Source organism: Macaca nemestrina, chromosome 4 (assembly GCF_043159975.1).
Source record: "Macaca nemestrina isolate mMacNem1 chromosome 4, mMacNem.hap1, whole genome shotgun sequence".
NCBI classification, from domain to species: Eukaryota; Metazoa; Chordata; class Mammalia; order Primates; family Cercopithecidae; genus Macaca; species Macaca nemestrina.
The window spans coordinates 31,029,196-31,050,334 of NC_092128.1; the positions used below are offsets into that span (position 1 = coordinate 31,029,196).

At 42.4% G+C, this 21,139-nt stretch overlaps 1 protein-coding gene and 2 long non-coding RNA genes across 3 annotated transcripts in view; 1 reads left to right on the forward strand and 2 right to left on the reverse strand.

The window, feature by feature from the left end:
* LOC112425436 (uncharacterized) overlaps positions 1-18,254 on the reverse strand; it is a 34,955-nt gene extending 16,701 nt beyond the window's left edge. Inside the window, exon 1 of the long non-coding RNA XR_003016473.2 lies at positions 600-18,254. This is a non-coding gene — a long non-coding RNA (uncharacterized lncRNA). The remainder of the gene's footprint in view (positions 1-599) is intronic.
* Positions 1-20,862, forward strand: part of LOC139362742 (uncharacterized) — a 24,675-nt gene extending 3,813 nt beyond the window's left edge. Inside the window, exons 2-4 of the long non-coding RNA XR_011621995.1 lie at positions 15,882-16,047; positions 18,208-18,551; positions 20,634-20,862. This is a non-coding gene — a long non-coding RNA (uncharacterized lncRNA). The remainder of the gene's footprint in view (positions 1-15,881; positions 16,048-18,207; positions 18,552-20,633) is intronic.
* The window catches only part of LOC105474726 (staphylococcal nuclease and tudor domain containing 1), a 439,238-nt gene that overhangs the window by 131,122 nt on the left and 286,977 nt on the right, over positions 1-21,139 (reverse strand). The window lies entirely within an intron of this gene.

A 21,139-nucleotide genomic window follows, 5' to 3' on the forward strand; every position in this document is an offset into this window, starting at 1 on the left:
CAATGCAGTCTGCCAGGGAAACATTCCTAAGTGGTATAGCAATGATGATGGGGATCTGGCTAGTGCACTGCAGAGTCCCAAGACTGCCAGCGGACGTCTAGCTATTGTTTATCCCATTTGCTCACAGAGTAAAGACATAGAGCATGGAGCAATGCCTGGGAAAGCTCAGGAGGGAATCACCCCCACCTTCTTCTGAACTTGTGGGCTGCTGCTATTACCATCACTACCACTCTAGGATGGTGTTAAATTAGCCACTTTAACAACAACAACAAAAAGCCCCACACAAATGTAGCTTCCAATGGTGTGTTCATTTTTATTAATTGGCTAATTTAACACTGCCTTAGAACTGTAATAAGAGCAGCAATCAGTGAACCTGCCAGCATGCTGCGTGCTCTCATCATCCCTGTACCCTCAACTCTCATCTCAGGTCACACTTTCTATGTGTGCAGAGAATTCAGGGGACAGAGAAGTCACTGCTTCTACTTGGGTACTCATACCTAATGCCTCCCAAAAGTTGTCTAGTGGTTTACTCTGCTGCAGTTCTCCTCTCTCTATGTATTCTACAGACGCCTGGGGGAAGGCAGGAGAGCCCCGCTTACCTCTTTCGAAATGGAGCAGGCAGAGTTCCATAAGGGACAGCACTCTGGACATAAGCATGAATGAAAGTGAGGTAAAATGGTCAAGCTAAGATGTGTCACATTTATCCAGGGGTTTCACATGCCTTCACACAGAAGCTCAAATCCCTGCTAGGAACCTGGACTCTAGCCTTACATGACTCCATTTAAACATTCTTGCCAATCCTGACACTCAAAGGTGGAGCAAAGTGGCTCAGGCTAGCCCTAGTTCTGCGCATGTCAGGGCCACCATGCATGGCTATGCAGTCCAGGCCCTGAATAGTTACATGGACACAGATGACTGGACAAAGTATCCTCACCAGCAAAATAAGGTTAACAGTGAAAATAAAAATAGGGTTATTATATGTATTAAATTATATAATTTACTATGAAGCATGTAACAGCATCGGTAAACATTAAGTGCCTACTAACATAATTCAGAAGAGTGATTCATCCTAAATCACTAGGTAGCAGGGACCAGTGAGATTTGACAGGGAAGAAGCTCCCAAAGGCTGACCTGAATCTTGGATCTGGGTTGGCCCTGTACTACTCAGTTTTCAGCAGATTCTACTGGCCTTTTGGTTCACATAGTTCACTTTGTATCCTCGTGCTCCCTAGCCTTCAACACGGACCCTGGCATGAGCTGAAGAAATAGCTGAACACTTGGTGATCACAGCTCAATTAACTGCAGCTAGGCTGGGCGCAGCGGCTCACGCCTGTAACCCCAGCACTTTGGGAGGCCGAGGCAGGTGGATCGCTTGAGGTAAGGAGTTTGAGATCAGCCTGGCCAACATGGTGAAACCCCATTTCTACTAAAAATACAAAAAAATTAGCTGGGTGTGGTGGCTCGTGTCTGTAATCCCAGCTACTTGGGAGGCTGAGGCAGGGGAATTGCTTGAACCTGGGAAGTAGAGGTTGCACTGAGCCAAGATGTCGCCACTGTACTCCAGCCTGGACGGCAAGAGTGAAACTCCATCTCACGAAAATAAATAAATAAATAAATAAATAAATAAAATAACTGCAGCCATCATTATTATCACACAACTCTTAGTCTAAGAATCCTGAGAAATCCTGCTCTGGAAGACCCAGAATATCTACTGTATAGCCAAAGCTAGCAAGGCAAGGGTATAACTTTTTGCTATTTAAAAGGTACATAACAAGTGGAATAGAAACAACAGCCTTCCAAGAAACACAATGTCAGACACTGAAACTCAGACGGTCATATTCTCAGTCTCTTTTGAATCAACAGGATGGCAGTTGTGGCAGCAGCAGAACAAGATGAGGGAATGAGTTTCAATTCATCAGAAACACCCCCACAATGATAGGGCCATCTAACTGGCTACAACCTACACAGGGCCCGGTTCTCATCAGCATGCTGAGAACCTCTGCAGGAGAGGACATTAGTTAGTGAAATGCCAACCAGGCTGCTTTACTAGTTCCAAATGATGCCAACATGGTGCTAACATTGTCATTTTGCTATTCCCATGGTTCAGAAGCAGCAGGGACAACATAACAAGATACCTTTGAAGAAAAACTGTTCTTGGACCTATCTTCTTGGAGACCCAGGGCCAGAAATATAGGATCATGCAACTTAATAATTTGCTGTTCTACTGGCCACAGAACATTGAATAGTAGACTGGTAAATACTAGGTTTCTTAGATGGCCTATCAGGATTTTTCTGTTTAGGGAAACGGTCTCTATTGATTAAATGCCCACTCTGATCTAGGCAGTGTTCTAGGTGCTGAGGATATGACAGGGACTGAAACAGACGAGAATCTCTGTCTCCATGAACTTTATATTCTGAAGAGGGGGAAAGATAATAAAATAAGCAAGTATATTATACAGTGTGATAGAAGATGATAAGTAATATCCAATAAAATAAATAAGAGATAGTGTCAAGGAAGAAGGTAGCAAAAAATTATGCATACATGCACATGTGCAGATGTGTAAACACATATGAAACTACCCCAACCATAGCACTGAGGCCTGGGATAACTAAGAGATAATGTGCCCTAAACTGTAGCTTGCTCCTGTTCTTGGAACTCAGCAGTAGGCCAATAATAATCATTGACAGTGCAGGAAAGAGGCCTTAGGGGTCTGCAGAAGCTCTAGGCCCTCAGTCGAGCCTCTCCTGACCACTCCAGCCCTGTCTCTTCTTTCTCACATGAACTTCCAGAGATGTTCTGTAACCTCACCTCACCTTTATGCAGATGCTTTCTGCCTGGAGTGAGCTAAAGAGAGTTAATTAAGTATTAAAGGAGTATTTAATCTGATTTACCAAGTGCACCACCCTCCTCAACATGGACTTGCTCCCGGAGACAAAGTATCCAGATGTATCTGCCACAGTCCTGCTATAAATGCAGGGGCAATTGGAGCAAGTGACATACTAGGGCTCTGGATTTCAGGGAGCAGGTATGGTCATACAGCAAGGAGATGGGAGCAGAGACCTGGCGGGAGATCACTACATGACAATCTCTGTTCATTCGGCATACATAGATGCAACATCTGCTACAAGTTAGGCATTGTGCTAAGGAATCGGCATATGGAGATAAACCAGGAACACAGGCTAGAGGAAGAGAGACATGTATGCTAAGCTGAGGTTTCTTTGGAGCCATATACTTACTTACACCAGGTTCCGGGAGGTGATGATAAAAAGAGGGAAGGCAACAGGCATTCCAAGTAGAGAGCAGAATGGGTTAGATGCCTGAGGCCAGTAAGACTAGTTTTGGACCCTTCAGGTGCTCCTGCTCAGGAAGAGCATAAGGTGGGGGAATGTAGGTAGCAAAGCTAGAAGGATGAACAGGGTTTAGATCATGGAAGGTCATGTATGTCTTATTTTGAAGGCAAAGGAACTGATGAGAAGTTGTAAGCAGGGCATGATGTGAGCAGTTGTGTGTCTTAGAATGGTCTCCTTGTACAAGGCAGACAGGCCAGAAGGGTCTTGAGAACAGAAGACAACGACTGGTTAGGAGACAGAATCCTGTCAGAGCAGAAAGACTGGAATAAACTGATTCTATAGACCCCAAGGATTGCTGATGATGTGCCTGAGAAAGGAGAATGGGGGGCAGGTTGAACAAAGCATGATAGCAAAAGGAGAGCTTATTAGGAGCTATATTTTTCTCTCTCCTGTTTTAAATCCTAGATAATTTTACCACCAAAGTCTCCCTGCATAACCACATGCCACCCCGCCTCCCAACTCCACTGGCTGGGGGGAGAGAAGTAGCTTCCCACCCTGACAGTTCCAGTGCTCGGCAGAATGAGTTATGGGAATGCTCTCATCTCTCTCTCAAGATAAGGTGCGGCTCTCCATGGGAGATGCAGGCGGATATATATCAGTGCCCTAACCAACAGAGATAAATGTCATAACTCCAGCTCCTGTCCATAAATACACAGCGCAGGAACAACCTTAAACAGCCCAGTGTGCCCAGAAGAGGCAGGATTTAGTGGGCTTCGTTACTTGCTCATGTGCTGAAAAGCGCTTTTAGGAGGGTGTTAAATAGGCACATTACGCAAGCTCATGGACCCAAAATAAATAAGGCATTCTCCTTATGTGGACGTCGCCCACACAGAGAAGCTGCATGTGCCCTGCTCAACAAGAAAGGAGAGGAAGAGACTTTACAGAGATGCCAGATACTGCTCTTGAGGCAGTATCCTTCAAACCAGTGCCAGCAAGAGGGCAGGGAGGAGATTCTTTATTGGCAGGATCCCACTGCAGATACCAGGGACACTCATTCTAAACAAGACATGCGTCTCAGCAAGAGAACCTGCTGCTCATCATCTCCCAGAGATCTGTGATTTCTGGAAGTGGAACTGGTGGGAGATTTCTTGGTTCAACACCCTTTATGGTTCTGGAGGCTGTGCTTTATCCACCTCCCATTACCTGCTCTTTGTCTTTAGGTCCAGGCCATCAATTTGACTTTTCATACAAAGCTCTGCTCCTAAACAAGCAACTGACTCATCTTCTCAAATCAGTGAAGCTCTCCAGCTCCCTGGAGAGGGATATATTAAATATCAATCATGCATATTATTTTACAATATAATTACTTTGGCAATTAATCTGTAAGAAATATTGCTCTCCAGATCCTAACTTCTGCCAATAAAAACACAAAGCTCTTGGAGAGCGGTCACATGGATGGAGCCTGAGCTTCCAGGGAAAGAGAGAGGGCTGCTCCACACAAAGCCAAAGACATAAGAAATTAAAAGATGAGATGATCTCCCCAGAGTCTCTTTCAACCCTGCTTCAAGAGACCATCGGTGCCACTATTTAATCAAGGAGAAGCAGAACTCAAACAAAAATGGAGGAGGGACTATCTTACCAAAGCAAGTAATAATAAGGGCTCCTGTAGTCATGAGGTTTACGGTCTGCATTTTGGGGGGAGTAAAGATAGATGTTTCCACAGATAAGATCTTTAGTACAGCATCTCCATACAAAACCCCACTGTTAGCTTAATGAAGGTGGGCTTTTGTTTTGTTCCCTGCTGTGTCCCCAGAACACAGTGTGCATTCCATAAATACTTGCTGGAGTAAGGGGGGAAGGAAGGAAAGCAGGTTCTGCCAGACTCATTTCACTGAGAGGTGCTCACATAGCCACCCTATCTACTGTCCAGTCTGCATCAATCAGCTGGTCCATCTTTGCCCACAATCCCATGAGGAGCTTGTAAGATAGCAAATATATATATTTTTAAAGCCAATTCAATTTCCCAAATCTAAATGCAGTCCATCTCAAACCTATATACTGCCTTACAGTAATCAACTGATCAAATTAAAAAATAAGTAGCTACACCGAATGCTGAGAGTTTATTTCCTTCCTTTTCTCCTTCCCTACGGTGGAAGAGGAACCGTGAAAAGGCTAAGAGTAGCAGCAGGAGAGACCAGAGAAGGAAGTGATAATTGCCAAATTGGATAAGCAGTCACTGAATAAATGAAAATTAACAAGACTTGTTTTCCAATAGCTTCAAATCCAAGTGAAAATGATTGCTAGTGGAATGAATGAGGAAAAACATTTCTCCATCAAAAGCACTTTTCACTTTTTACTTGATATTTCTTTTACTGCCCCAATTAGTATCATTATGACAATAAACTAAATAAAGGGCAGATTGAGAGAGTTAAGGGAGATTAAGTGAATAATCCATATAAAAGCCACGAGCACAGAGACTAACTGGTTCGGTCCATATGCACATGCAAATGTTTACTTCATACCTGCCCTCCTTTCCTATTAGAGGGAAGGACTGGGGGATAAAAAACTTAAAGGCAGGAAAAATAGGAGTTGGTGGGATAAATAAAGAGGAAAAGAGATTGAAAGCAAAAAAAGACTAAAAGAGGAATTTTAGAATGAGAAGTGAGTGGGGGTGGTAAAACAGAAGGGAGGAAAAGTTCAGGGGACGGAAAAGAGATCCAGGACAAGACCTGTGCTCCCATTAGCAGATCTTGATGTTGGCAGGTGAGGAATCAAACACCCTATTACAGATGCTTTCTCCTTTTCATACATACACATACACACACACACGGTCTTGTCACCCAGGCTGGAGTGCAGTGGAGTGACCACGGCTCACTATAGCCTTGACCTCCCAGGCTCAAGTGATCCTCCCACTTCAGCCTCCCAAGTTCAGGTGCACACCACCATTTCTGGCTAATTTTTAAATTTTTTGTAGAGATGGGGTCTCACTATATCGCCAGGGCTGGTCTCGAGCTCCTGGGATCAAGCAATCCTCCTGCCTTGGCCTCCCAAAGTGCTGGGATTACAGGTGTGAGCCACTGCAGTTGGCTGCTTTCTTCTGACTGTAGGTTTCTCTTACCGGTGCTACAGTCGCCCATACTGTGAAAAAATGGTTGAGATTCTATTCATAAAAGATGTTTTACAGGCATCTACATTAAGTAAAAATGTTCATGTTAATTATGGGCCTCAAAATACTGGGTATCTGACACTTTCAATTTTGATAAGCAACTTCAGAAATAATCTAGATTGTTGTTAACTGTCATGTCAAAAATGAGTTACAAGCACAGAAAGCTAAAGCCAACAGCCATAAAATCTAACACAGCTGCTTTCTTCAGTGGCTGATGGATCTACTGAGGAATCTCCTGGGGCTGCTAGGCCATGGGGTCTGAAAAAATACAAGAAAGCTCAGAGTTCCTAATTTTCAGCCTACAGCTAACAGCTTCTCAGAGACGTTTGTGTCTTCCTGCTCCCTGGGCTTGTTCCATCAATTTGCATCCTCTGTGGCTGTTGTCTGCCCTTTGGAAATAGTGATGATCTGTATTTATGTGCAGTCTTCATTTCTAGAGGTAGAACAGCCTCTCAGGAGACTCTCAGAAATGCACATTGGTGCCACAAATATGACTGCAAAACAAAAATCCATTAATGTCTTGGAAATGATATCCCACAGAAATCAAGATCAAAACCTGCTAAGCAATAAACTTGTATATAAGAATATACATCGCTTTCCTGTATAGATGAAATTTCCACTTATTCAACAAACATTTACTGAGTGCCTACTATGTGACAAGGACTGCTAGGTGAGGATACAATAGAGACAAGCAACACAAAAACTTCAAGGAGTTTAGAGTCTTTTGGAGAAAGCCTCCACTAAATAGGAAATAAGTAAGGGAAGGGAACTATAGGGAGCTAGAACCTATCATGAGGGGGAAGGGCTTATTCTGCTCTGGGAAAAAGTGGTATTTACGCTGAGAAGTGAAGGATGAATAGGAACTAGCTCTTTTTATGTGGCAATGTAGATTTTGCAACATGCAGGTCCAAATAAGTCCAGGAAAAGGAAGAAAGGATCCTCAGCTAGAGAAAGTGTTTTTTTTGTTTTTGTTTTTTTTTTTTTTGCTTTTGCAATGATACAAGACAACAACTAAGGTCACTAGCTAAGGCTCCCATACATACTAATAAAAGGGGGTCAGGGACCAGGATTTGTGCAATGGACCCTGATCTCATGATCTCAGGCACATTCTTTAATCAGTTCAGCTTCATATTTCCAACCCCCATTTTGGACCATCACATTCTGTCCCCCAAAATTGGCTTTACTCACAAGAAAAAATTACTTTTAAGAAGCAGAATCTCTCCCTATCCCCTTCCATATAAATGTAACAATACTTAACATGTGATATACCCTCTCAACACATTTTTAAATAAAGTACTCTTACCAATAGGCACAATATTGTACAGCAGATTTCTAGAACTTACTTGTCTCACATAACTGAAATTTTAGAACTGTTGAACAGCAGCAACTCCCTGTTTCCCACTGCTCCCAGACCCAGAAAACCACCATTGACTCTATTCTCTGTTTCTATGAGTGTCACTATTTTAGTTACCTCACATAACTGGAATCCTGCAGTATCTGTCCTGCGACTGGCTTGTGTCACTTAGCATAATGACCTGAAAGGTTCATCCATGTTGTCACAAATGGCAGGATCTCCTTTTTTTGCCTAAGGCTAGATAACATTCCTTTGTAGGTATATACCACATTTTCTTTATCCATTGGTTTCTAGATGGCCATTTAGGTTGTTTGAATATCTCGGCTATTGTGAATAAGTGCTGCAATGAACAGGGGACTGTAGGTATCTGTTCAAGATACTGATTTCATTTCCTTTGGATATATACCCAGAAGCAGAATTGCTGGATCCTGTGGTAATTCTATTTAATTTTTTTTTTTGAGAAATCTTCATATTACTTTCCATAGCAGCTGAGCCATGTTACAATCCCACAAACAGTGCACAAGGGTTCCAAATCTAGATTTGTTCTGAATTGGTGCTTGCTTGCATATCAAACGTTTGGGGATTAAAAAAAAATAATAAACTGGTTCTTGCTCATACTTGCTATCTTTTAGTTTTTTGATAGTAGCCATTCTAATGGGTATGAGGTCCAGAATCTTTTTCAAGAGTCTGTAATCCTATATACATCTGAGATTTAATCTGCAACTACCATTACATCTCTGTAAGATGTGGCCACAATGACAGACCAGCCTAGTATGCACGCTAAGAGCTCTGAATTTCTTACCAAACAAGGGCGAATCTGGGCAGGAGGAAGGGAATGTAACAGGACTGTAGTTTTCATTTCATGGATGGGAGGGAAAGTCATGTACAGTATTGGTTCAAGGATATGCCCTAAAATGTCATAAGGCAAAGGCCTTCCCAGACAATAGCATTTATGTGGACAGGATTCAAATCATGTATCAAGTATTGGTTCAAAATGGCCACTTAGGGCTTTCTTTGCATCATACAAATGCTGTGTCACTGGATAAGAGGCATATCACAAGGATGATCTGCTGATCACAATGACACTATTTTTTCTCCACTTCTTTCATGCGGAAACTGAGAGTTTCACATATCTAGCAAGTTGGGGAACCTAAACTTAGACTAGGTGGGGACTGGCTCCAAAACCTGTTCTCTTAGCCACTAACGTTTTGTGTATGCAATGAATATTTCATAATTCCTAAACCTAGAGACAAAAAAGGGGGAGGGAAGTCTAGACCTTTCTTCTCAAAAGAGGGATCTGCAAATCACCGGCATTGACATCGCCTGGAAACTTGCTAGAAATGCAAATTCTCTGGCCCAACTCCAGACCCATTCAATAAGTTTGGAAAGCACTATTCTAAAGCTCTTGGGATCCTAAAGCTCATGGGGTCCTGGTGACCACAGTCTCTTTACAGCTTCTACTCTAAAGGGCAAATCAAGAAGTTCTGTCCCAGCATTCCGGTTTTCTTTCAAGTACAGTGAGAGAAAGAGAACTGAGAGCGAAGGGAGTGGAGGATAAGCACTCTTTATCTTCTATTCAGCATAAAGCCTGGCCCACCAAATGACAAGGGAAAGGCAAAACAAAGTGATAGAGCACAAAACACAGCTGGCCATTAGTGCTGACAAAGGCTGAGGGAAGCACCTTTTCCTTCTTCAGAGGATCTAACCCACATTTCACCCTGTGCTGGGGCCAAATCCTGAGCTGGGAGGCAGCTTCAAATAAGGCAAAGGACCTTGGATTGGAAAAGAAATTTTGCTCTCAGGTGATGTTCAAAACAAGTAAAGATGACTTCTGGTCTGCTGAGGGAAGGGTGTTTTTCAAAATGCAAGATTTCACACACAGGCACATGCTGTATGAGATGCTTTTTGCCCCCCAAAACAAACAACAACAAAAGAAACCCACACAGTTTTTTTGTTCTTAAATGCTGCTGGGAGAGTGATTCAGTTTTGAATTTAATAGTTAAAGCTGTAAGCTTACTTTCTCAGTGTGTATGCACATCTCATCTCCTTCCAAACATTAAGAGATTAAAATCCAGCTCTTCTAAACTTGGCTCATTAAAGGCAATCTTCTTGCTAAGTATTGAACTTGAACTGCTTTTAAGTTTGATGCAAATAAAGGTCAAACTATTTTACTTTTTTCTTAAGGGTTCAGGGAAAACAAACGTGTATGAGAGAGCCTGAGGTGGAAGAACAGAATGAGCACCGAGAACTTACCATTCAAAGTGATTTAAGAGCGAACAGGGCTTCATTTATTTGCCAGCTCCCTGTCTTCTCATCCCTCCCCTTCAAATCTCTTCACATTTGCATTGTTCATGTAAAATGAGTCAGGGAATGCAAAAGCTAAGGTTCTCATAGCAACTGTTAAGAATCCCACACCGCACATAAGCAGTATTGGCAATTACTAATTGGCTGTTGCTAAAGGTGAACCCTTAATATACCACATGTGTGAAGTGGGCGAAACAGCATTCTAACAGAACTTGAAACTTATTTCTCAGTTTATGTGTTTAAACCTGTAGCCTTAAAAATGAGCACCTGACAAAGAAGGACAAATCAAAGATAAATCAAATGGTTAGCACCATGATTCTATAATCCTAACGAGAAGAGACCTGGGAATGGAAGAGGGTTGGGCTATGCAGGGGTCCAGATCTTGCACAAATATCTGGGAGACATCTGAGCAATGGGTGAATCCCAAACAAGCAGCTTGCCCCAAAGAAGTTGGTAGGGCCATACAACATAGCTTCTCAACTTCTCTCTGGTGCTATCACCAAAGCCCAAGGTCCTCATCTCATTAGGGCCCTAATTGCTCTTCTGAGAATTGGATCGATGGCATTAGCATTAGCCCTTGGCTAGCTCACCTTTGAGCTCAGTCTACTTTAAAACTGAGCTCTGTTATCCAATTAGAGTGTTTATCTGATGAACTATGGGAAGACACAGACTGTCTTCTAAGCTGTCATCTACTCATACAGATTACACTTATGTCAGGGCAAAAATTTAATCAACTCAATTTACTGATCAGCTGATTTGATTTCAAACTCAAAATGTTAAGAGAGTAAGAAGCAGGATTCATAAGATCATGCCATTTTAGCCCTTGAAAGAATATCAGCTACCATTTAATATAATCCAGGGACAATACTAGGACTATAGTCTGGAGTTAACAATGGGGGGTTGAGGGGGAGGTACAGCCGATAAAGGCACAGACAATGAGAATCAGAGAAATGGGGGCAGATACCTGTGTGAGCTTCATTTTAAGGCCATACAGGAATCAGTAGAGTCTGGATGAGAAATAAGGTATTCCAATTTCTTATTCACTAAACTTTCCATTATCAACTTCCCTCTAAAGTATGTCTAACTCATGTTTCACCTATTTTACTCCCCTTGAATTAGGATTCCTACCTCAACCCTACTACACTGTGTGTGTCCTGCTGTACCAAAAAGTAGCAGTCCCCTTGCAGTCCTTTATAGGATCATGGACAGCAATGGGGGCAAAAGAAGTACAAAAGCTAAGAATGGTGGGGTCATTATTGGCATAATGCTCGTCATCTCTGGGGCCAATAAAACAATTGGCCATAAAATTCATACTATTCACTGATGGGTGGGAAAACAGAGCTGAGTGAGGGTCAAAGAGACATAATCAATGAGGACAAGGACACATACCAACACAGTAGTTATTTCAGTGAAAATGCAGGAGGACACACGACTCAGTGGATGGGAATCGCAAATATGGTAAGAGTGTGCAAAGTTGAAAAAAATAAGAGTCTTCCTTTTAGTCTGTGCCATGACATATGAGGCCAGCACCCAGAGTCCTCAGGTACTAGCTGCCATTCGTGCCTCTGTAGCTGGCGTCTTGGGAAGTGCCAGCCTTGAAAGCCCTCTCTGTGCTGTCCATCTGCATTCAGGAGGTTGGCATTCAGCTAATATTTATAGTTCACCAAGAAAACACTGATATTCTCATAGTGCCATTAAATAACAGAATCCAAACATGCTTCGAAGTGTATATGAAGTGGATTATTTTGCCATACTTCTGGCTCATTATTTCCTGAAATCTGAAAGAATATAACATTATAAAGCTCCTGTCATATCTAGGGGCAGCATGAAAAACTCAGACAGCAAACATGCAAATATCCTGAGATGTACACATTTCCAGAGGCTTCCAGACGGGGCTGTAAACTACATTACTTAAATGCTATTATACTTTTAGGTTCTTTCACCCCTGAAAACATCTCAGCCTGACAGAAGCCCCAACTCAAATCTGCTAGAATGCTAAGTTTTGATCCAAAAGATCCACTGGCCTCACAGTTGGCCTGGAATTTGAACAGAGAACTTGAAAGCAGAAGTTTTCCTGGAAAAGCCAGGATGTACAACTGCCATGAGTCGCCTTTCAAGCTGGAACAATATCGTGAAACAAGAACGGTGACCCCTTGAACTTTGAGAAAAAAGTGTTTTCTATATGAGATGGAAAAGCATTATTTTCTGTTCTTATGGATGTGAGAAGCAATCTGACCAAAATCTTCTGGTTCTAAAAATACACAAATAGCTAGTGGGGCAATATGTTAACAATGTAATAAAGGGTAAATGGAAGATCTTTGTAATTGTATTCTTGTAACTTTTCTGTAAGTATAAAATTATATCAAAATAAAGAGGCATAAGGATTATTAAAAACAAAAATAAAAAACTTGAGGCTTAAATGTTGGATCTCCTGGGACACTTACTCACCATAGTCATGCTATTCTGCGAAAGGTGTATCAGAGGCAATAGTCCAGGAAATCTCAACAGCCACTTCCTCAGAGGAAAGCCCTTTGTTAGTAGACACTGTTAACATTTCAATGCCAGTTTCATGTGCTCTATCTCAAAACTCTGCTCTTCAAGGTAGTCAGTTTAACCCTTTCACCTCCATATTAGAAAAGAGGGTTCCTTGGTGGATGGCAAATATTCTATTTCTCTAACCTGTTCTCTCTAAGCTATACACTTACGTATCACCAGCACTAGGCAAGTTGCTTGGTCTTTTATTAATAAAGCAGCTGAATAATTTATAAGGGTTGCATAGGGCCCATTAGAAGGGCCAGAGCAGTAATAACTGGCTTAGGACTTTGCTTACTCAGGGCTAAAGTTTAATTTATCCATAAATGCCCCAGCTCACAAACCCATCCCACAGGTCTGACCTGCTCTCTTTTGCTCTACGATCACATGTCCTAGCCATGCTCTCATCTTAGATGTGTTCCTATTGGTGTCATCTCTGGGGCCAATAAAACAAATCCAAACCCCCAAACAACTAAAAATGCTTACCTTCATTACTACACTTCCTACTTAGGGTCACTGCCACTGTCCCATTCTTAAGTTTTGGTCATCCCAAAAGAAAGGCAGTACCAGACTGATTCCTAGCCAACAGGAGGGCACACGCAGATGCAGTGAATGGAGGGAAGATTAGAAAGGTCCCTTGTTACCTAGAGGTAAGTATGTTCAATGTCAATTAGGGCATTGCGTTCTAAATGAGGAGATCAAGAAAATATGCTCTGCTATTTATTTAGTAAGTGAGTTAACTTTCCCAGGCTTCAGTTTTCTCATCTGCAAAATGGAGATTGTAGTGTAATGGTGCCTGCCGCACAGGACTGTGGGTAAGGATGAAATGAGTTAATCCACAGCATGTAAGTACTCATTAAGTGAAAACTATTATTAGAAACTCAGACATGGAATGAATCTTAGAGAAACCTCGTCCAAACCACTTATTCTATGAAAAAAATCTGAGGCCTGGCGAGGTTCTGTGACCTGTTCAAGGCTCTGTTACTTTGGAAACAGATCTAGGCATTAATTCAGTTCTCCTGAGAGACACCCAGTTTGGTTGTGTGTGTGACTGCAGGGCTGCTGTGGCTCTAGCACTCTTCCTCTGTGGCAACTATAGGGTTATTTTGTTTTCTAAATTTTTTTTTTTTTTTTTTTTTTTTAGACAGAGTCTCGCTCTGTCACCCAAGCTGAAGTGCAGTGGCTCACTGCAAGCTCCGCCTCCCGGGTTCACACCATTCTCCTGCCTCAGGCTCCCCAGTAGCTGGGACTACAGGTGCCCGCCACCAAGCCTGGCTAATTTTTTGTATTCTTAGTAGAGATGGGGTTTCAGCGTGTTAGCCAGGATGGTCTCGATCTCCTGACCTTGTGATCCGCCCACCTTGGCCTCCCAAAGTGCTGGGATTACAGGCGTGAGCCACTGCGCCCACCCTTTCTAAATTTTAAGAGAGTCAAAATGTTAGCCAAGAAACATCAGTGCTCCTTCATTTATCCAAGAACTTTCTAGTGAGTGCTGACTTGGTGAAGCACTATTCTAGGCAGTGTTATGGTGGCTTCAGCGGTAACAAGATAGACATGGTCCTTACAAGGTCCCCTCAAGCATCTTACAATCTGATGATGAAACAGTGATGTCAGAGGGAGTGATAGAGGGGGATGTAGTCAGGAGGGTGGATGGCAGTTAATTAAGGCGTTTCTTTGCAGTGTAATCTCTAGGAAGATGGTACTGTAACACTGGTTTCAGCATTGCATATATGAATATGCATGGGTATATGTGATAAGAAGAAATTATACAAAGTGGCATTACCCTCTGAAAAGTTCATTCTTGGGCACTCATATCAGAAATAAACACTACTCATTATCAGAATAGACCTTTTTTGGTCTTGGTCTTACCTCCCTGGCTATTCTGGAGCAGATGGGTGGATTAAGGCAAAAGGGCACTAGAGTAATCAATGCAGGGCTCAATTTACTCTCAGGTGAAGTTCATTTCTCTACTCTCTCAAGGTTGGATTCTTAGCCGTTGGCATTTGTGCTATGTGCCACGAAATTCCTGCCCCAAGAACCAGTTCAGGGGATCAAAGAGCTATTATTAATGTCTCAGTTTAGGCCACTGAGAGAGGGAATGACAGTAGAGGCAGGCCACTCACCCCTCCATTCAGCCGCCCTCCTCCACAACGGGGCCATTGAGCAGGCGCCACAATAGAGGGCTGAGAATAAAAGGCCGAAGGAAAGCATACAGAGTCCCCTTGCACAGACTCGGTCATTCATCACCAGGCAAGTGCCAATATCTGGCAACAGCAATCTCAATTTCTGCAAATCCTCCAACTTGCAACAGCTGCTAGTGACTCTGGTGGGCGGCTTTGCTGCTTACGCCAGTTTCCAATACCAAGCCCTGGCCCACAGCCAAGTAGACATTACTTGGGTTAGAGACACGCTGGCTGCAGAGAGCAGCAACAATGGACTTCACAGCTTATAAAGCAGCTTACAAAGAGCTCCCGTGTATTTCAAAAAGCACTTCAGATAGCTGGTGAGAGAAGCTATCTGCACAAATGCATTCAAGCAGTTTATTTCTAACCCACTTAATTCAAGGTTTCCTTCAGGAGCCAATGGCATAGTGGAGGTAGGTGCAGAGAACTGCAAGAGGGCTGGATGGCTTGGCAGCTGAGGCAACGCAGTCAAGCCACATCCGCCCTCCTCTGGAGCACCAGCTCAGCAGGATGAGGAGTGACTGGCAGCAATCAGTCCTCCAATGGGTTAACAAATGTAATGAAAAAATGAAACAAATTCTGTGGGATTCCACGGCTCTTTAGTGAGTTGTCAAAACTGCTTTCATCAGCATTGTTAAGGAGCATTTCTAAACGTTACTGAATGAACGTGCCGAGTGCCATCTAGGTGCCTGCTGCCACACCATCCAAATGTACCTTCATCTGATTGCACAGGTAACGCCAGCCAATGGCACCTCCTGTTCTGCCTCACCTCTCCCAAGTCTCTACGGTTCCACTCATCTCCTCCATGAGATCTAGACTTGCCCCTGTAGGCACAGCTGACTAGTTTCTAGAGAACAACTTTGCCAGGTAACAGGCACAGAGACCAAAAGAAGCTAAAGACTGAGGCACAAAGGCCTATGTCTGGAGCCTGGATTTTATGGAAGCCACAGAAGGGCACAGCAACAATGGGCCCAAAATGGACCATGTTCATAGGAGAAATACAGACAGGTAACAATTCTTTATCAATTTTGTTTTGTCCTCTTGCCCATAGATTTTTCAAAAGAATTTCATGAGTACTTTTATTTATGGAAAACAAACTAATGTGAAGACTGAGGTGAGGTGGGAACTAAGGACCCCTTCACATGACTTTGGACCCCACTTGGAGCTCTGATGTGCTGTGTATGATTTCTTAGAAACTATGAATCAATAGATTCCAGGTAAGAAATTATTACAATAATTAATAGAATCAAAAGAAATATACAAAGCCGTATCCAACATGAAGTAGAACTGGATTGTGAAGTGGCACAGCTCAAGTGCTACTATGTTGAAGGAACCGAAGCTACCAACCCCCCAGCACTTATTCCAATAGTAAGATCTATTCTTTAGGGGAATAAGGAGTGAGTATGATATGGCAATGTTCACTGTGAGGCCAACCTCCTAGCATGAAATGGATCCATGTAAGAGGCTCAGCATGCTATTACCCCATATTATTAACATATAATATGCCATGTGCAGCAATGAGACTCCTTAAAGGGATCAGGTTCTGAATTAATGTATCATCTGTACTTGGATTATCAGCATCAAATGCAACTCTTCGTGTATTGGTTATTCCAACAGCTATTAGAAGAATGAAGATTATATCACAGAAAACCTTTAGGGAGAAAGTGGGGAAATAAAAACAGTTTCTATCAACTGCAGAATTTGTGCTTGCCTATCAACAATGCACATTTACTTCCAGTACGACTTCCCTGTATTTTTCATGTTATGTTTTAAAAGTTAGCATTCACCAACAGGAAGAAATTCTGCAACAGAACTCAGAACCAAATTTAGAGCTCACAGAGGAAAGCAAAATGGCACGAACACAGACCTAACTAACAGAGCTCGCTTTCTGCCCCCATCCTGCTGCTAGAAACCAGACACTATGTTAGGCACAGTGAGGCAAGCCTAGGAAGGCTCCAATCACAGATCCATGATCTATGACTGTGCATTTCTGATTCGGTTCTTGAGATGCAGATGCTGAAGCTACTGTACCATCTGCCAAGAGCAACGGCTGCTCCACGAGACCTTCACTCCTGGCAAATCTCACTTAAAAGACCCACCTCTAACTTGGTATTTTACACTCAATGTTAATATTTAAGTATACACGGCACTGCGGTGCAATATAAATGCTTGTCAAAAATAAGATCCTTGAAAGCATACACTATTTCCTTTTTTCCTCTTGCAGTGTCAAGCAATTAACAGGTATTAAATAACCACTGACTAGTCAACTACAAAAAAGAGGGATGTGAGCAAGAATACTAGCAAGAACAAGTATCTGTTACCATGTCTTCCCACCCACCCAACTGTGGAGGAAAAAACTCCCTCCTCTCAAATCAAGGCAGGCTGCTTACAAGGAGCACCACGTGAAAGGGAAAAATGGCCACTCTACGCAATATGCCTATTTTGATGTGAAGGGCTGGTCTGTCGTTAGCACTTCCCAATCAGTAGCACTCACAAATAGGTCTAAACTTGGAAAATTAAAAAAAAAAAAAAAACAAAAAAACCTCCCTATCAAACAATGAGAATCAAGAGTAAAAAAGAAATAGCAGTTTGCTAAAAAAGAGACTAAAATACATCAGGGCCTTAGAAGAGTTATTTCTGCATTCCCTGCACATACGACATCATTCATGAAGAAGGCAATGGTACAAATATAGCATAAATGTCGTCTGCTCTAGCTTGTAATTTAAAATGCAAATGCTAATGAGCGAACTGGTATATCAGTGGAGTTAATAACCGCATGCCTAGCACAGGGGCTGCATCCAAAACACACACAGAGAAGAGACAGACACCATGTTCCAATTTAAAAATAAAAACACCCAAATTAACCCTAGAAAAATCACTAGCAGATGTACAAGCTCAGGAAAAGGAGGCACACAAGGGCAGGGAAATGGGAACTTCTCCACCAGCCGCAGACTAACCAGTCAATTTAAATATTTTCCTACATATAGTAAAGGTAAGCATAGGAGTTACGAGGGTTTACTGAGGAATGCTATTGTAAAAGCATTCCAGAGTATAATAAGTATAATAAGGAAAAGCTACAGGGAATCCAGAAAGCTTGAATAGAAAGTTTTCTCCAAAGCCCACTTTAGAAGCCTATAAGCTAATCTTGCAGGGAGCCAAATGAGATGTAGATCTCATTTACTTCATCATAGGCAAAGGGTGAAGAAGCTTTGGTTAAAAAAAGCCCAAAAACTTACAAGGTCTAGATTTAAAGGGTCATTTAAGTAAATTGGAAAAAGCTCTAATGATGAAATAAAATGATGGAGAGAATGCAATTGTGTCTCAAATGCCTTCCAAACATGAAAGGAACTTCTGTGGATTGTTCTTGCTCCTCATAGGCTGGTGCTTGGCAGCCCTGCAGCAGAATGTGGGAACACTCCATAGCACTGAGATGAAGAGCAGCTCCTTGGGCTTCCTCAGAGCCCCCCACGCATGGGCAACGAGGAAGTGCATTGTGTGGTTAGTGGCCCTGTCCAGCGCCAGGACTGAAACTACGACGCCTCCTCAAGGCCAGCAGGAGAGTGAGCTTGCACATGCTGCCCACATTGGACACCTAGTGTCTTCTAGTTCCCATGTTAGTGCTATTCATTCAAATTCCACACAAAGAGCCAGGCCCAAACTCTAACAGATCCAGCCCATCTGACTGGTGAAGCCTCAGGAAAACTTTTGAAAGAAACTCAAGGTAAGCAATGACCTGGAGTTTGGGGAAGGGGGCAAACAGCTTTTCAATGATGAAGAATGGTTTTATTTATTTATTTTTTAAACCCAGTCAAATCTGTTTGAAAGGGGTGGGGGATTCCTGAGATGGTTTCCATAGCAACCAGGATTAAGTCTTACAGCAGTGTGCACTGTTCACCCTGGGGCTGCCCATTACCAGATTTCAAAGCATTAACCTTTAATTTCAAATTACCAAACCATTTACACTCCCTCTCCTGCATCCAGGTTCTGCCATTTTCTACTATTAGTCTGATAAAATGGACTCCCCCACAGGGCTGGAGTGGTGGTGAGTAGCACAGTAGCTTGTCAACATTACTACTAAGTGGCTGGTGGGAAATGCCCACAGGTTGACAAGATGGTGCTGAAAAATCTATACTGAAATGTATTCCTCTGGGAAAGCCACAAGAAGGGACTTAGAACTGAAACATTTGGGCACAACCAATGAGACAGGTGCTGTTTTTGGAAATAATCCAACAGAGAAAAGCCATCAGATTTCTGGAAGCTTCCCATTCCAGCCCCCAATGCCCACCAGGTGGAAGGCAAGCCAGACAACCCTAAATAGACTCAGACAGAATGAGCTTTAAAGTAGGAGGGAAGGAGAAGGGCCCGAAAAGGAACACCTGGGGAAAAGCTCACAGGACTGACCTTCTCTAACACTCCACTGGCCTCATTAGCTCTGCATAAGACAGGCCTCACCTCTATCCAGGATGTTTTCTCCCCTTGTCTCATCAGTATTAAAACATGAAAGCATAAGAGTGAAAAGCACAATAGAAGGCTTTAGAATAGAAGAGTAGAAACACTAGTCAGAGAATTCAGGAGGAAGGAATCTCCTCACTGACCTACCTATCCAAAGCCAATCCACAGGCCTATCGTCTAACAGCAAGGGTAAATCAACATCTATCTTTTCTTGGCACATAAAACCCAGTAGATGGTAAGGGCTGAACACCCTAATCAGGAGGGCTGCACCATCCTCCGCAGTCTGACTGGCTCCATAGAAGGTGATGACACCACCAGGACTATCTTTTCCTAGTTACAGGAGGCCCTATATAGGCTGGCACATAAATGCCATATGGGCCTTGCTGTCTCCCTCACCTCCAGGTCACCAGCATCACACCAAGATATGCAGGCCAGTCTGATGGAAATAATTAATTAGGAAGCAGGAGAGCAAGAATTCATCTTTAAGTGTTTCAGCTCCAAGGTCTGTAACTGCCATTAAACCAGGCCAAACAAATCTTATTTTTAGTGATGACTTTATTTATTATTCTGGAATGGGTACTGAACAAATCATATTTCTCCCTCTTTTATGCTGAAACACTCGATTATGTCATGAAGTCTTTTAATTCCTACTCCCAGTCTTCAGGTATTGGCATACTGAGGCTCTTAGCATCTTTGCTCATCCTCCTCTGATCTGACCACCTGCAGTTTCCTGATGTCCTTCCTAAAAGGATGGGCCTCAGATGGTACACCGTACACCAGGAATGCAATGACTTGGGCTGGGTCAGTACCTGGCTCCACTCCTATCTGCATTCTGTATTTCTGAGTTCTGAACCAGCCTTTTTGACAGCAGTTACATATTTACTCTTATTGTTTTATAAAATCTGAGCTGTTTTCATTTGTACAGTATTTAAGGCATGTGTTGCTTACCCTTATGCTTTTAAAACATTTTTTTTCTTCATGTCAATACATTTTTTACTCCAGCAGACACAATTACTTTGCTTAAAGGCTGGAACTATATCATGCATTTCTGTATTCCTAGCATTGTGCCCACTGAGTATTAAAAAAAAATTATTAAATAACCATCTAACTGAATGACCCACAAGCATGAAGAGGCTCATTCTGGGGATGATTCATGATGTAAAGATGAAAATAATCAGGGTGTAATTGGAGGTTTCATTCACATGACCAGTGGGTGACGGTGTGCCTGCAGAGATGGGGAGCTGAAGGTGGAGCAGTGAACACTCAATAGCAGGAGAGCTAACAGGGAGATTTACACACCAATACAAAAGTGGAGAGAAAAATGATTGATGAATATGTCCATTTCTTTTAGGCAGCTCTTCCTGAGATATGATATAGGTCAACTTCTTCTGCCCAGATAAATCAAACCCAACCTGCCCAAAGAAAATGCAGCAGACCTTCTTGGAAATTCAAATGCCATCGCCCGGAGGAAAACTTTTCCATTCAACAATTGTTATTTGCTCTGTATTCTTATACTATGTGGCCTGTGCTTTTGATAACTGCTCTTTTGTATTTCCTTGTTTACATTTTTTTGTATGGCCATCTACACAACTAGACTCAAAGATATTTGAGGGAGAAGTTATCCTACTAATTTATGTATCATCCAAAATTTAACTACTGAAGACTACCTTTCTTAATCTGTGCTTGTAAAAATCTTGGACTCATTAAAAAACACTCCCCAAATCTGTTCATTGTGTTAATTCTTTCCTGTAAGTGACTCTCCAGGATCCCCGGACATGAACATAATTCTTATAATTCCTATAATGATATCTTTAAAAGTAAAGAACTAGAGCAGCTCCAGGAAAGTCTCATGTTAAG